The 18200-nt window shown below is 33.4% G+C and overlaps 1 long non-coding RNA gene across 1 annotated transcript; it reads left to right on the forward strand.

Moving 5' to 3' along the window:
• The first annotated feature begins 2288 nt into the window (after nucleotides 1-2288).
• On the forward strand, nucleotides 2289-12446 carry LOC113944914. The gene is made up of 3 exons (XR_003526886.1): nucleotides 2289-2382; nucleotides 8335-8409; nucleotides 12364-12446. It is a non-coding gene; the product is annotated as an uncharacterized LOC113944914 (long non-coding RNA).
• The last annotated feature ends 5754 nt before the right edge of the window (nucleotides 12447-18200 follow it).

Here is an 18200-nt window from a genome sequence, read left to right on the forward strand (position 1 = left end):
TTGAGGTAGAGTTGTTATTTAACAGAGGTATGGACAGAGAAAAAATGATAGATTAAGAAGCTAAGAGTCTAATTTTAAAAAGTTATTTATATTTTATACCAGCTTAAACTAGTGTGGTTAATTAACATTATCTTAAAGAAATGGGATTTCATATTTTATTTTTTGCTAATAATTTATAATTGAAATAAAATTACTTTTGGACTTGCTAATGATGAACTACCATAAAATAAGTAAATCCTTATATACATATAATTAGGTTGTAGATTTTGACCTTGGTATCTGTGCATTTGTACAGCAGATCACATAATAGAATCATAATCCTGAATGAGGACATTTAGGTACTGTTGTAATATATGTTTATGTTGGAAGTCTGATCTAAGGTTTTCCTAACTTGTATGAATATGTATTACGATTTCCTAATATGTTTACTACTTAAATAATAAAACTACTCTGTAAAACCCGACAATTTCTACAAGAATATTTTTACATTGATGGATAAACTCTTATTACTGTTCAAGATTTCTTCTCATTTCAAATTGGTCTAAAGCTAATGCCTCCCACTTTCACAACACACATTTGAGCACCAAAAGAAATTGAAAGGACTGACTTAATTCTAGAATATGCAAATCATTTAAATGATTGCAAGCATTGATAGATGTTCTGGTTTAAAAGTTAACCAGCAGGGGAAATGAACTCAACTCAAAAGAGAGATTATAAATCAGAATAACAATTTAATAAAATAATACAATAAGTACGATTATACGGACAAGCAATTGGTTTTAACCCACAAAGCCCAAATGTATAACCCAGCACCCTGGGGCATAAACAAAGTGGTGTTCCTTGGCCCCCCCCCCGAGTCCAAAGTAAAGGGAGGGGGGAAAAACCTGATGATGGGAGAGCTGCTGCAGTCCGGCCAAAAGTGGCGACTGCAGCCCAGCCGAGGGTGGTGGTCTCAGTCCGGCTGAGAGCGGTGAGCTGCAGTCCTCCTCTGGATCCCACGAGTGGTGGGAAGATTCCGAAACTCCAGGTGTATATATTTTCCAGTTCAGGCAGGAATGCTCAGTCTCTCCCTCAGAGTGGGGAATTCCATAAAAGGGCATGAGGACAGGAACATCCCGCCACCTCGCAGGCCTCTACTGACAGCAGTTTTTCGGAAATGGCATGGAAGGCTATAGAATACACAGTTTTGGGCTACACCCATTCAGTGATGAATCGGTCCCAACTGTTCTAACTAAGACAATAGAAAAACCACAAATGCTTAATTTATTTAATTTTGACATGCAATTGTCAACACAATATAAATATGAACAGACAACGCAGAAAGAATCGTGTCTTGCCGATGTTGATACCACCTAAGGAGTCCTTCTGCTGTGCCTTTTGTAACCGGACTTTCTGTCTTGTATTAGCATTTTTAGCCACCAGCACGCTTGTAGCAAACATGTGTAGAGCCCTTCCCAAATCTTCGTTCACAAAGCCTAACCATGATAAATACGAACACATATAAATATGTAATTATGGGTATGTATACACTAAAGACTTAAGAGTATCTTTATAGGCATTTATATATATATATATAACATCTTAACTGGCTTTTTGGAAGGAGTATTTAATTCATAGAACAATTTGGGTTGGAAAGGAACTTAAAGGGCACCCAGTTACAACCTCATGGGTAGGACACCTTCCACTACACCAGGTTACTCAGAACCCCATCCAACATAACTTTGAATGCTTCCAGCAATGGGACATCCACAACATCTGTTCTATCGCCTCACCACCCTTACAGGAAACAATTTTTTCCTCATATTTAATCTAAATCTACCCTCTTTCAGCTTAGGCCCTTTCCCCCTTGTCCTGTCACTACATGCCCTTTTGAAGAGTCCCTCTCCAGCTCTCTTGTAGGCTTCCTTTTTTGGTACTGGAAGGCTGCTGTAAGGTCTCTGCAGAGTCTTCTCTTCTCCAGGCTGAACAACTCTGGCTTTCTTAGTCTATCTTCATAGGAGTGGTGCCCCAGTGCTCTGATCATCTATCTTCGTGGTCCTCCTGTACATTCTCTCCGATAGGTCCATGTCCATCTTATTTTGGGGGCCCTACAGCTGCACACAGTACTCCAGGTAGGATCTCATGAGAGCAAAGACCTGCTCACCATGCTTCTTTTGATGCAGACCAGAATATGGTTGGCTTTCTGGTCTGCAAGCACACATTGACATATTGGGCTGTGTTTTAAATCACCTACAAAGAATTTCCTATAAATCTGACTTGTACTTCCACCTTGTTCCTTTCCATTATTTCAGTCACAAAGTCCTCCAGAATAATCAAACAATATATTAGGTAATCCACTTTGAAAATATGAGTCAAGTTATTCTGTTGAAAATTCTCTTACAGGTATGTGTCTCAGAAAATACATATATGGCTTACTCCTTTCTACAGGAGCAAAGCTGCTAATCATGCTTTGAAATTCAATTTCTATTTACTAAAACCTTATGTTCTAAATTATTTTAATCTTTATATTTTAAGCTATGTGATACATTATTATATCACCTTGACTTTTCTAGTAGAGTTGTTCCTCACTTGCACTTGTCCTATATTTCAGAAAAAAACTAACTATCAAATTAGAAAATGAAAGCAATTTCTCTAGTATCTCATATTGTTCTTGAGATCACTTTCAGTTTTCTGTCTGCCTGACCGTAATTTTGGCTGTTACAAATACGTACCTTTTTCAAATGTACCAACACTACTAAATCAGCCATGATAATCATACCACTGTGTTTACAACTCCGCTATTTTAATGCCATTTCTAAACTTTATGAACAATCAAATTTTAGCTTCTTTTATACTATTGACTAGTACCGAGACAAGAAGAGATATCCACAGAATCTCTTGAAAAATAATGACATAGGCTGTTCCTTCCTTATTTTAAACACAAATCCTTTTTTATATTATTAATTATTTATATAGATATTAAAATGTTTAATCAATACAATTATTACTATCAAACACACTTTTTAAAAGTTATGAAATGTATGATGAGCTATTTTTTTGATTACTCTTCACAGTGTCACTAGTAATGCTTCTTTATTTTACATTTTTACTGGTTTTGTTGGTTTATTCATGATTTTGCTTTGTATCAGTATGAGGCTATTTATCCTATTTCCTTTTTAAAATATTGGAAAACTTTTTTTTTTTTTTTTTTTAGTCTCCTGGAAGCTTCCTCCGAATTCTGAGACTCATTCATAATAATGATTAATTGATAATTAAAATTAATTAGTCATCAAAAAAATCTCAAACATTTCCTTGAGTAAAAGTTGCCCAATCCTGATAGTTAGTAAAATTTAAATTCAACAGCTATCATCTAACATAGTTCTAATAGATGGAATGAAAAGAATTTTCTTATCTCTAAATTAGAGTTAGGTAGTTTTCCTTCCAAGAATAGAAACATATGTGGAAAATGAACATCTTTTATATCTTTTACAAGCATTTATCTTTTTTAAAATTTAAATATTTCCTATATGGCACTGTTAAAATTTGTGGGTTTTTGTTGCATTGTCAGAAGGACGTAGGTGAGCTTTGAAATCCCTTTTCCTTTTTTTTGTGGTTTGCGTGTATATGCAAAAGTGTTGCCAGTTGGGAAGCTGCAGGGATTGCCCCATGCTGGACAGAGCTGATTCCAGCCAAGTTCAACAGACTCATCATAGGACATAGCTAAGCCCGTCAGCCAAGGTCATACAGCTTCTGGTAAAACATATTTAAGAGCAAAATCACTGCTTTGAAGAAGGAAGGAAGGAGGGAGGGAAGGAAGGAGGGAGGGAAGGAAGGAGGGAGGGAGGGAAGGAAGGAAGGAAAAGGAAGGAAAAAAAATGAAGGATAAGGAAGAAAGGTAAAGGAAAGAAGAGAGGAATTGGAAGTGCTCCAGCTGCTAGAGCAGGTATCCACTGCAGCTTGTGGAGGACCCCATACTGAAGCAAGTGGTACTGAAAGAAGTGTGGCCCATGGGCAGTCCACACTGCAGTAGATTTTCTCCTGAAGACTGCAGCCTGTGGAGAAGACCCACACCAGAGGGAAGCAAAAATGTGAGGAGGAATGAATAGGGAGAAGCTGTTATGAACTGACCATAACCCTCTACCTCCTATCCCCACTGTGTTGCTTGTTGGGATACATGCTGAAGTTGGCAGTGAAGGAACAAATTGAGCCTGGGGGCAGAAAGGTGCTGTTTTTTCATGTTTGCCTTTTTGTTTCTCATTATGCAAATATATTGTAATTGGCTATTAATTACTTTTCCCTAAATTGAGTCTATTTCGTCTGAGACAGTAATTGGTAAGTGATCTCCCCGTCTTTATCTTTAAAGTATTTTGCATTTCTCTTTTTTTTTCCTGTTTTTCCCCTGTCCTGTTGAGAATGAATGAGCAGCTGGGTGGGAGTTCAGCTGTTTGATGAGGTTAGGTCACCACAGTATACCACCTCAGGAAAATAGATCTTTCTTATTTTTATGGTTGCATAAACTGAACACATACATCTACATACTGTATATAAGAAGAATAATAAATTTTAAGTAGAACTGGGTAAAATGTGTTATGTATTTACAATATAAATTATTTGCAGTTTGTATTTTACTGTAAAACCTATGCATGCTGTTTGTATAGATTTCAAGGTCTTGACTGAAGTAATATCAGTATATGCTTTTTTGTTTTCCTATATCAGTGAAGAAATAAAATGTATTAATTTTAAAAGTGGGATAATTAAACCAAAATTTTCAGGGAAAAGAAGACTACTATAAAATGCTTAAAGTTTGAATTGTGAGTAGATTCTGAATAGAGTACATGAGATGCTAAAAATATGTAGACTCCTGCAAATGAAGTAGTGACTTCGAGGAAAAAAAAGTGTTATTTTTAATTCATGATGTCATAAGCCTTGATCTTTGTTGTGTCAACTGAGTAATGAATGTGTTTTCAAGTTGTCCTTTGTGAAGTTAGCACACAGCCAATTTGCCAGGCAAAAACGAGTAGTTCAGCTAAACTTGTCTGAAATTTGTTTACACAGTTTGCGAAATTACTATCTTCTATATTCAGAAGTTTTCAATCAAGGCAAAAAAGAGAAGTGGTATTTTTCAGTTATTGGTTTACATTTTCCTGACTTTACTAAATTACCTCAGAAGTCATATCTGAAGTCATTGTATCACTTCTTGATGTTGCAGACATGTCTTAAAATACACCTTAGGAACTAAGCAAACTCCATCTTGAAATTACTTGGATTATTTTCCTACTACTTCTACCTTTAATTAGGAATTTGTTTAGGATTATCAATTAACATTAAACTAAAGGTTTCTCTGATTCAATAGCATTTTTAAGAATAGAATTTTGGGATACTGGAATCAGTTCACTTACATGCACCTCTGCTTATGTTAATTTAAAAGAGCTGTGTATCACAGTTATAGCAAAAAGAGAAACTATAGTCAAGAAGTTTTGTAACAAATTATCCTCTTCTAGCTATTTTTTAAAAAAAACTTTCTCTACTTTTTTTATTTTAAATGTGAGCTACAAAACTGTAAAAATCTGAATAGATAGCCCAATTTAAAGACATGGGAAATCCCAATCAGGTGGTAAATAGATAAACAGGAATATGAGGTTTACCTTCCAAATAGAACATAGATTATTATGTGATTTATATAAATTTCAGATATTTATATACTCTTTTCTTAATGAAGTCAAAATGTAGAGTGTGAACTGCATAAACCCAGTAAACGCAAAGAATGTAATTCCTATGCATTAAATGCAAATAAAATATAAATAAATAGAAATTTAAAAATAGGACTATATAAATTGTAATGTACATAAGACCTAGAAATATAAGTAAAAATTTGGTGTTTAAAATATGTTTATTTGGGTTTAAAGTAGGATGGAGCTACCCAAAACTGACATTGAAAATTAGGAAAAATCTAGAACTTGAACTGATATTAACTTGGGAACTTAACCTAATTTTAATAATTTGGGTGTAACACCAAGTTTGCACGGAATCAATAAACAGTTTCAATGAAAAAAGGAAAAAGACATAGCAGAACCAGACAGTGTTCAGTATTTTAATAATATACAGCAAATTAATGACTTGTAAAACTGAACCATAAGAATCCATGACTTGATAAAAACATAGAAGCCTGGGAGAAAGCTGGATCATGAAATAGTGCATAGACACAGAATGCATCATGACTGTAAAGGTTTATGTTTAAAAGAGCAGGAAGGGAGGAATCTGCACAATGCAAATGAAGTCTGTGCAGAGGAGGAGCAGAAAATAATGAGGAAGGCAACGACATTTGCAAGCTTGAGTAGTTGCAAGGACCAAGTTTGCGTATGTGTTTGTGTGTATGTGTGCATGTGCAGATATAAATATATGTTCTCTATTATTTAAGGAAAAATTCAGTATTTGAATTTTGCAATTTGATCTTACTATCTTACTATATGCTAATCATAATATAGATAACATACCAAAATGATCAATATCTAAGCAGAACTTTAAGTTGAGACCTCTGATTTATTATTGAGTAGGATTATTTGTGATGCTTAGCTTTCTTTGTAACATTTTTTCCTAGCTTCATCCATTGACACAAAGCTATATATAGACTCAAAGATATTTTGGAGGGAAATTTTGTCAAAAGAATTGCTAAAAGCATAAGGAAACTATTAGATGTAGTTTTCAGTAATTTAAATTTCTAATATTTGATTTTTAAATGATGAAACATCCAATAACCCAAATGACCTTACACAAACATATACATGGAATAAATTATTTCAAATGAAAGCACAAAAATTATTTGTTCAGCTGCTCCAGTGACTGGAAGGTTAGGAACAAAAGCTATTATTGTTCGGTGTATTTTTTCACAGGAAATAGACAGTGGCAAACATACAGTAGTTCAACACATGAGATCAGAGACACAGTTTTTATAGTAAACCAAAACCAGATGTTGGAAGGACTCAAGACCTTTACAGAAATTATTAGTTATGTTTGCCTTTGAAAGCAAAGAAAGTTTACAGAGAGTCATGTACCTGATTAAGAAAAAGACAGGTTACAAAAGCTATTCATTCAAGGAAAAATATTTGCCATACAGACTGTTTTATATATAGCAGTTAGTTATGTACATAGGATTTGAATTTTACTTTCATTTGGTTTTTGAACAAATATGCTAACTTCTTCATACTACTAAACAATTTTAGAAATAAGAAAAAGATTAAATATAATTAAACTGAAGGAAGAATTGTGCATTAAGCCCTTGGAGTTAAGTTCCGTCATTAATTGATACACAATTAGGCATTAAAGAATACTTTTATTTTAAGAATTTATCAGAGAAAAATTTAAATATATGGTACAAAATAGGTAGTATATTGCTTTTCATGTAGCCTAAAATGTTTCTCTAGGAAAATATTAACAACTTGATATCACTGGATGCTAACTGATTTAATGTAAATTGGATGGAATAGTCAAAAATAAGGTCTTAGTGCTACATTTCTAGAGGTTTCTTGCAAATATGCATTTAAGTAGGAAGAAAAAGAGGGAGGCTGTAGCATGTTAGACACCAAGGTTTATGTGCCACAGAGCACAGACCTATGGGAAATTAAACTTATTACTTCCATACCTTCTAAACTATTTGTTTTCTTGCCCTGTTCAGATCATCTTCTGCAGACACTGAGCTAACTTCCAAGCAAAAGCTTTTGTTCCTAGCAAGGATTTTGATTTTTTTTCTCTATCCTTTTTTCACAAGCTGTAAATGGGTTTTAAAAATAGATACTCATCTTAATTTTAATCCTTTTGTAGTCCTCTACCTATAGAACTATAAAGTCTTGAAATTCTGGAATTAGGTAATCCTGCTATGTTGGAAAGATGTCTATAGCTAATATGTAACCATTAATAGGAAATATTGCAAGAGACTATAATATCAGAGTAATTGTTGGAGATGTAGTCACTGTGAAAGAGAAGACCATACCATTTGATTTTTAACTCATGATTTGAAATATGTTAGGCTTTTTAAAGTTTCATGTACATTAAATATATAAATCAAATGCATTGCAAGTTAAATGATAATCATCTTAATATAGTATGAATAATTAAATATAATCATATTAATTAACTCACAAAGAATATTTGTCAGCAATCAGAAAAAAGTAATCTGAAGCTGAAGTTTCCTAAAGGTTGCTTAGTAGAACCTCATCTGGTTAAATACAACTCCAAGTGGAAGAAAACAACTTTAGCAGAACTTGTGGAATTTGCTTTACTCAATATCCTCTTGCAGGTGCAATCCAGTGTAAACCCTACTTGTTTTTCTGAACTGAGTTTTTGAAAGTTTTCATACAGTGATGGTCTACTTGAATATAGACATTGAAACTGAGGATTTACATTGATTTGGGAAGACACTATTTACATATGAAGGTGCGTATAATACCACCTATTGCAAAAAGTGCTTGAATCTACACATTTTCCTTCTTATTATATTGTTATACTGTATATGAATGAAATATATAATATTAGAATTCATGGGATGAGGTAATAATTTAATATTCCATTGAGATTTAATGGAAACATTACACAGTTGTCTTTAAATGTTGATGCACACATTTGTGAAGTATTCAGCACAGGCTGATGCTGAAAGCAAGGTTCAGAGCCAGATGAACTGAATACCTATCCAAAAATTTTGATCTTGATGCAGATACAAATGATCAATTGTAAGGAAAGAGAAATTTTTTTCAGTTTGGTTTCTGCTAGGAAGGTGTAAACATCACAAGTTAAGCTACAGTGATAAACAGTGTTTTTAATTGGCATCCCTGCTGATCATTTCGGAGAGATAAATGGTCAAAGAAACTGAGTTAGCTTCCTGTACCTAGAGATGAATCTTCCAGCACAGGATTAATGTACTTTTGTGGTGACCGTTTTCCAACACAACTGCACAGATTTGGTGGATACTGCTTACTGTTACAGTTCCTCTTATAATCTATGAGTGAAATAAGTATGTAATGGCCAACACTGAAGTAAAAAAAAAGTCTAGCATGTCTGTTAGTGGAGTACAGCAACAATTAATGTTATGGCTAGTATATTAACTATGGAAAGTCTGCAAATGAAATAATAAGGATGTGTTACATCAAGGATCTTTATAAGACATCCATAAAATTATGGGATGCTTTTCATGACACTTTGAAAACCAAATTTAAACCCAGTGAAATTCATATAATACTGCAACATAAAAATGAAATTTTTGTAAATGTAATCTTAACTAGTAAAATAAAGTATATTATCTTTATTAGAAGACAAAACACCAGCAGGTGTAGTTCGCAAACTAATAAGCACTTTTGTCTGCTCAAGGATAAACTAAGATGATTAAGGGTAGTATTGCAGAAGGACTATTCTCTTGAAAATAGATTGGTTTGGTATATGTTATTTATTTTGTCTCTACTAGCCAAAAGATTATATTTGCCTGAGGCAAACATTTTAGACATCTCTTTGTTATCCCTACGTGATGCTGGCAAAACAAAGGTGTTCAACTTACATAATTTTTTAGTGACAATCACATAATATTTTCTATAATAACTTCCAAACTTCTGTAAGACTAGGCAAAGCATTGCCCTTATGCTTAGAGCAGTGAAAGTTTGCACAGCAAAATGGCCTCGAGTACAGGTCAGCACACAGTCATTATAAGTTCTGCTATAAAGGTACCTCTTCTCAGATTGAGATATCCATGACCCACCTAAAAAGAAATTAAAAATGTAAAGAATTTGAGTTGATCGTAAGAGCCAAAAGAAATTATTATAAATTCATATGAGTCTTTTGTATATACACTCATCCACACATCTCCAACTAAATATTTTTCCAACAGACACTGCTCAGAAGCTCTCCATGGTCTCTTTTGACTTTAACAAGTTTTAGATCAATTCTGATAATGTCGTATGTCCTTAAAATCTTGAGAAGTGGTACTCTCCACAAACAATTTTCTTACATTACAGATGAATATTTTGCTGCATATGTTTTATGAATATATCTTCTACCATTTATATTTGTATTTAAATAAATATATTAAATTATATTAACTTTGAGATGCTACACTTCTATCTTTTTTAATAAATATCTATGCTGGGTAATAACTGCACTTCAATAACCTATGTAAACATATTGCATATTATTAGACCTTAAAGTTACATGTTTGACAGATAGCACACAGTTTCTCAAGGGTATTATTGCAATCTGTGAAACTTATTAACTGTGATTTCATAGCCAATGACAAAAGATAATAAAAAAATCAGCTGTTCTGTAAGCCAAAGCACTTGTCCACAGATAATAAAAAATCATAATTTCCATACGTGACTGAAGAAAACAAATGTTTTGTCACCTTGAGCTACTTCCACTCATCTGACCAAAAAGACATAGTAAATCAAAATATTTTGTAATTCAAATGTTTTTTAATTTGTGATTCAGTATAGCAAATCATGTTGGATTTGACTAAAAGCTGGTTAAGATCCTGGAACTACAAAGTATATCAGTAAAAAAAGATAAAGAAAAAAACCTGCAGACCTTTTCAGTCAGAAACATGGGGGTTGGGGAAAATGTACAGCAATACCAGATGCTCTTGGTTTAGACTCTTGAATATTGTGGATCCAAATAGTTTTTCTAGACCATATATATTAATACTTGCTGCTTTTCCTGCCAATGTAAACACATTATATGCTCTTGTAGAAACTGCTGCTGGTTTTTCTTGCTCCAGTCTCCCCACCCTACCCCAGTCATTATAATGATTTCTAACTCTTCATTAATTTGGGGATTCTAGATGCTTTTTCTTTCACTGACTGAAATACTTCAGTGGCTTCTTTTTCCTGTTCATTTTTAGTGATCTGTCAGTTGACCTATAATGGAAAAGTTAAGCAAAGAGTCCACCCTGAGCAGTTCATAGTCCTGCGTCTTCCCAGAATAAACCAATACCTCTTTTTTTACCTTGCAGAAGTTCTTTTGATTTTTTTTTTAAGTATTCTGAGAGTTATAGCAAAGATTTGAGTGAGTTTTGCTGGAATGAAGTAAGCATTGAGAATTAACCTCTCACAAATGGGAAGATAAACTTCACCCTTCTGTCCTCCATAAGAGTTTATTGGTTGATAGTCAGGGATGGGAGATTGAAGAAGTTGGTTTGAGTTTTTTGATGGAAAAGAAGGAACTAAATCTGGGTTTCTCAAAATATGGAAGAATAGTCTAAAAATTAGATAGTAATTTGTTTTAAATACAACAAAATTAGCAAATTAACAAAAAACCCCAAACACCAAAATTGCTTTTCATGAAACTATAGTTTGTAGCGTTGTAGTTTTTGTACAAAAGAGTTAAATGTACACTACACAGGGTATGGAGGATTTTCTGAAAAGAGTTGTCTTAACATGACACAAAGCTTTTAATGAAAGCACCAAGAAAGCATTTTGAGATGGGAAAAAGTGAAGGATTTAGCGCTGGAAAAATTGTTCAATAACAACTGACTACCATGGTTTTTTTCCTCTCCTGTGGATCCAAAGTACTTTTGTAGCCAGGTGATAGTACAGTAGTTTTCATTTGTGTTCCTAGAGCAAGTAACATACCAAATAAAAGTTAAATCTCTGCCTTTTCAATGAAAAGTGCTTGGGTTCTTGTATCCGGTCTGGCTGAGCTGGAGCTCATTTCCCCATAGTAGCCCTCACAGTGCTGTGCTTTGCATTGTTAGCTAAAAGGGTGTAGATAACACACCAGTGATCCTGGGAGGGGACACAAGTAGGCCAGCTGACCCTAACTGACTAACGGGATATTCCATACCATATGACATCAGCTCAGAGATAAAAGTTGAGGCAAGGAGTGGGAGGGTGGGCATTCATTGTCTCCAATGGCTGCCTGCTGTGAAACGATTATGCGTGCTGAAGCCCTACTTCTTGGGAGTGGCCAACCATCATTGCTCATGGAAATTAGAGAATAAACTTCACTTCACTTTTTGCATGTGCAAGCTTTCGCTTTGCTTTTGCTTTAAGTAAACTGCCTTATCCCAGCCCATGAGTTGTTTTCCACCTTACTCTCTCCCCTGTCTGGCTGGGACTGGGAGTGATAGAGTGGCTGGGTGGGCACCTGGTATCCAGCCAAGGTCAACTCACCACAGTTCCCCAACATAGTATTAATAATTTTCTTTTTTTCTTTTAGACAATGTACTATATTCATGTTAATACTTCTATGACTGAGCAAATAGTTAGTGAAGGAACAATAGTCACTCTCACATTTGGGTTTTTTTGTTTGTCATTATCTATTTTACCCCAATGCATCCTCATTGTCTTCAGTGAATACACTTCTTTCCTGCCTCTTGCATCTTTCTACTCATTTCACTCTTTCGCTGCCTAGCACTCTCAGGCTTTCTGCAGGGAAGTAGGGAGAGTGACACTTTATACTGAAGCTTGATAAATGAATTCTTTGCCTTCTTGTTTCTTGGTAAGTGGACCATTAAGCTGTATGTCCTTGACTCTCAGTGTTGGTAGGATGAAAGAATATAACAACAAAAGGATTTACCTTTGAGTAAATTTTATTTTAGTTCCAGCACGTGGTTAATAGTATATTTTATATGCAATTTCCCTAATATACTACATGATTGAGATTGTGGTAGAATGATTAAAATCTGATATGCTTCATGTTTTCACAAGTCTTGTTGAAGTTTGTTGTTTTAACATCTTAACTTGAGCTTTCATTCCCACTTGCATTATGTGAAGATTATAATAAAAAGAAAAAAAAGAAACTCCTCTGAACGAGTTTTTATAATGTGCATCCTTAACTGACAATAAGTAATTGGAAAAAAATTTTTGTATTTGTAAGGTTTGACCTTGACATTGTTTATGTAGGCCTCCAAAGCAATTATTGTAGAAACTGAGATGGAAAACAATGGCAAAAAGCAGAAAGAAATGTTTGAATTAGTGCAAATCACAAATATAGCTGAATGGTATTAGATGACAGTTTGCTTTTAATGAGGGAAGACATGAAGTAATTAAATCTTGACATACAATTATGAAAAATATCAGGTAACAAGCCTGCTATGCAATATAGAATAAGAAAAGACATTTTCTGAAAACTTGCCTGATGCTCTGTCATCTGAGACTGTTCTTTATGAGTGCAGGGTGAAGGTCAAGGAGGTATCTCAACTCCATCAATCCTTTGGACAGTTACAAATGACCTTTCACTTTTCATAAGACATTCAATATTCTGAATGGGGGAGAAACATTTTTCTGTGTTTAGAAAATAGCAAAATTGAAACCTTTTATAGTGCACTAGGTGCATTTGTGTTTGAATCTCCTGAACAGCTCATTCATTTTTAAATGTTCATTGACACCAATATCTCATTTACATGAAGTAAATGATTTTAAAATACTGTATCTGTTTCAACATGTACTTTAACTTTTCATATTTTTATTACATTAATTTTTATGATTTTTTGTTTATTTTTAAATTTTTATTTTATTTTTTCTTTAAGAAATGTTTTAAAATGCTACAGTGCATACAGATGTATGGCTTTGAATTTTTGTTACTTTGATTTGATATTGATGGAAATTCAAGCATTACACCAATTGTTTTTTAATATTTATTTTACAAGGTTTAAATCTCTATTTTCATCCTGATCTCTCAAGCTTTGTAAGAAAATTGTGTTGTTAGAATGTGTTCCACCAGATGTGCATTTCTTTGTGACTTACTGGATTTAACTTTAATCCACAGGAGTTTCTGTGTGTAATCAGACCTTGTTCTTTGGTCATGTAAATTTTGATTTCAGTGGTACCTGTGTGAGGTAAGAATTGAGGATTTAATTTTTATTATTTTTGTACTGAATTAAAAAAAATGGTGCAAAGCTACTATTTCACCTATATTTTGGAAATTCCTAAATATTTTTCCCTTTTCCACGCAGATTATTTTTTCCTCCCATTTGTTACACAAGAAAAAGGAACTTGAAATTCTAGGCAAGAATTGTTGCTGGGCCTGTCCAATACTCTGCATGTTATGAATAGGTAATCCTTTTGCTAACTTCAGTTGTACTTCAGTGTATAAACATAGAGATAATAAAGGAAAAAAATCAAGAACAAATATGTGTAAATTACAAAAGAAAAGCATCTCTTCATTAAAGAAACCAAAAAACCCTCTTTGAGATAGAGCGTAGTAGCAGACTGAGATCAGTTTTAGAACAGAAAGGAAAACCTACATACAGAAAACACAAATGCAAATTTTATAGTATCTTAGCTTACTTGCTGTATTTAATCGAAGATGTTAAAACATACAAGTATAATCGTATCAGTTTAGAATAATCTATCACTATTTTTAGTGCTGAAAGTTAGGTGTGCTTTCAATTGAATGTAATTATTTATTTAAATCATACATAATATCTAATTCATTTCTTTTAGAAATATCATTCAAGGTTTGCCATAGGAAACAATTTAAAATAAAGCATGGGCAATTTTATTGGACTTGAAAAGCTATTCAGAATGGAATTATTAAAACAATGGTCAGAATCTCACACTGAATAAACCAAAGTGACATTCATAATATCTCAGTAATTTGTTTGCAAAATTACATCTTGCTACACTCTCCAAAATCTTATGATTAGTTTACCTGTACCTTACTATGTATTCATTACTTACACCTTACACTGAGGTAGATTATCTAGTCCAACTAGTGTAAATCACAAGTTAGCACAGTTTTTGTGACACTTTTTGTTTTCTCTCTCACGCTTTCTTAATAGGTAAGTCCTGAAATAGAAAAATAGGAAGAAGCATTTCAGGACATTTTAGGGAAACACTCCAGGACAAATACTGTCCAGTGTGTGCTCCTCTACTTATAAAACATCATTAGCATGAGCTTACCTCCCAGGAATTTCAGCAAAATGAAATCATGCAGAATGATATTCTTCGTGAGTAGATGTTCAGAAAAATTTCCTAAGACTACTTTTATATCAAGATATAATAGGTATATACATGGCAAAAATACTGACAACTGCTATTTTCAAATTTCAGAAAACTTCCCTTAATTTTTACGAGGTATCAGTTTCAAAGTAATTGCACAAATAAATGCAAAAGTAGTGATACAAAATTTTTATAGTAGCCAAAAAAACCCCCAACGATAATGTTGCTTGTATTGCAGTATTATCTGAAAATTTTACAGATCTGACAAAATAGAAACAACAATAAACTCTTTTTCCCCCACAGCTTTTAAAGAACTATACACACATGTCTTTCCTGGAATTCCCAAAATTATTTAAATTTCTTCTTTCATAAAATGGTAGGCATCTATATTTTAGCAGAGTGCTTCTGAAAGAACCCCTATTTAAAACTGCTGGTCTATTTTCCTGTTTAGTCTTATCACACTAGTGTGTGAGCTCTAATTTGATACTAGCAAATACCAAGTTTAACTTACGCTACAGTTATTCTTTCTCTTAGGTTAATGTGTGTATGGAGATATATTTTAAAGCACATTGGTAAAAATAAAGAAACTGACCAATGTAAGACATTCCTTATTCTTTTGTTATTCATTTCAATGTGTGAATGTTAATTAGGCACTCGGTCCAAAATTTGTACCTTAATAAACCTGTCAAATCTAAATTGGTGTCACTGCCTCAGTAGATAGCCTACTGAGTTCCAGCCGATCTTTCCTTATATGTAGGCTAACATGGTGGAGATAAAGTCCCAGCAGATGACTTTTTTTTCCTGTTAAGACCTCTGTCTTCTTGGTTTGAAACAGGCTCAAGCTGTGACACTGGGACAGAAAAGGCCAAAAGTGTAAAAAAAGTCAAGGTGATTAAAATCTAGTGAAATAAAATTTATTTAAATGTATTCACGGTTCTTATTGTATCTCAAATACATACTTATCTTCAAAAGCAGTGGCTCCTAGCCATGCCATATACATTGATATATACATATATATCTCTTTTAAAAAAAACCAAAACCAACATAAAACCAAACCAGCAAAACCAAAAGAAATTAAACATAGAAAAAGTTCAACATTATTGTGGAGATTTTACATTAACAAAAATAGGAAACTGAGTTTGTCTTCCCAGAACAATCATTATTTAGTAACAGTGCCAATATATGAAAATACAGTGAACTTAATACTACACAGTGTAGGGCATAGAAATACAATATAGTATGTATAGAAAGTGCAAAGCAGCGAAATTGAGGTTGCTGTGGGAAACATACTGGCAATTTAATGACATTTGTTTGTGTCATATCTCAATCATAATGTTGCATTAATGTAGTTATTTGCATTTAATTCTATATTACATTCCCAGTTTAGAAGAACACATTTGCAGTTGCTCATATCTCTGCTTCTAGCAGTGATTCGAAATTATATACTTTCTAAGATTATTTTGACAGAATTATATATAACTTCCTGATGGAGCATCTCATTACCCTGGCAAGAGACCTTGATGCAGGAAGTAGTTTGTGAAAGGGTTAGGTATTGACAGCTAAAAATCTTGTTCTTAAAGACAGTTTACTAACTAGGTTATAATGCTATTATACCTATACTGTCATGGGTGAATATTTTCCTATGAGAGATGGAGTACTTAATTATTTCTCAGTGACCACAACTTCAGTCTAAGTGGTCTGGATTATTTATTTCTTTTGAGAACATAGGACATCAGGTTGGGAAGAAGATACAGTCCTTTAGGACAGAGCTTCTGTAGTAGAAGAGCTTCTGTCACCTCTTCTACTACAGAAAAGCACTGATGATAACCAGGCTGAACAGCTACTAATCACAATAAGGAGAACTGTGCATGGAAATAATGAAATGGAGCATAGAATGAACATTTTGTTTGACAATAGTCAAGTAGGCAATATGACCAATAAGAGAAAATTATATATCCTAGGTATAAAATATTCAATAATACTTTAAAAGGAACATGGATTTTTCTTGTGTATGGTACTGTTATTTAAATGGAGATGTCCCTTAGTTAATCTGTGCTTGGACCAAGACTCTTTTCTTCTAGTAATTAAACAGGCAAAAGCAGGTGCACTGTTCATAACTCTCTTATAAAGAACCATCAATGACATGAAGATGCCTATTATGAGAATAAAGGTAAAATAATGACCCCTAAAAGAAGTGAAAAAACTCTAATCAGATTCACCGGGAGAGGGACTTCACCTTGAATCCTCTGTCTAAGTTTCTTTTAAACCAAGTTCTAGAATTTTTTACTGAGTATACAGAGGACTGACATGATCTCAACCATATCCACTTATTTTAAAATACTGAAAGGATTAGGGTATGTTTCCAGAGTAAAAGACAACAGAAAGTGTGAGAACAAAGGAAAAGAAAATAAATACTAAAAAATTTAAAAAAGTGGTGATAGGAAAGGAAAATAAGATAATAGAAAATAAGATAATAGAAAAAGAAAGAAATTATTAAAAATCATAACATAAAAGAAAATAAATTAAAAACTATAAATATTTAAAGCCAAATTACATAGTTACTTTTTGTGTACTGCCTAGAAATTTCAGCCACTAGGGGATAAGGAAAATGGTGAAAATCTGCAGTCAGGCCACAGTCTGAACCAATTCATCCACTGACAATGCTGAACTTGTCAAGCCTACATATCTTTTAGGGGTATGTCATAAACGGTATATACAACTCTAATTCAAGAATTTTATGTTGAAGACTTCCATTGTTAAAATGTTTGAAATGTTGATACATCAAAATGCAGCAAAGTTATAATTTACAACTTATTTAAAAATCACTTATATTTTAAAAGCATTTGGCAATACAAGTATCTTATATATAAACCCCTTGATATTATCTGAGAGACTGTCTACCTTCAACACAAGTAAAAGAGGTAAAACCAGCTTCTAAGTAAATTAGCAGTGAAGTCATATCCAACTTTTACTTGGCTAGATAAAATGGAGGTAGTGGAACAGTTTCATTGTGGAACATATTCAGTTAAAAGAAGTCACATGGTACCCTACTGCATAAATTACATATTCAAATGGATATTTTTTGTAGATATATAGATGTGAAGTTCATAATGCATTATTCAATCATTTCATCTGACTTCCTATGTAAGACAGGCAACAGAATTTTATCCAGTTACTTGTGTTTCTAACCACATAACTTCTATTTGCAGAAATATATTTTTCTAGAAGTTTGCTCTTCAAGAGCTGAACAGATACATGACTTCTGTTGTTATCTTGTTACACTTGTTTCACAGTACTTTTGAAGTA

The sequence above is a fragment of the Corapipo altera genome, unplaced genomic scaffold, assembly GCF_003945725.1.
Source record: "Corapipo altera isolate COAL_440 unplaced genomic scaffold, ASM394572v1 49, whole genome shotgun sequence".
NCBI lineage: Eukaryota > Metazoa > Chordata > Aves > Passeriformes > Pipridae > Corapipo > Corapipo altera.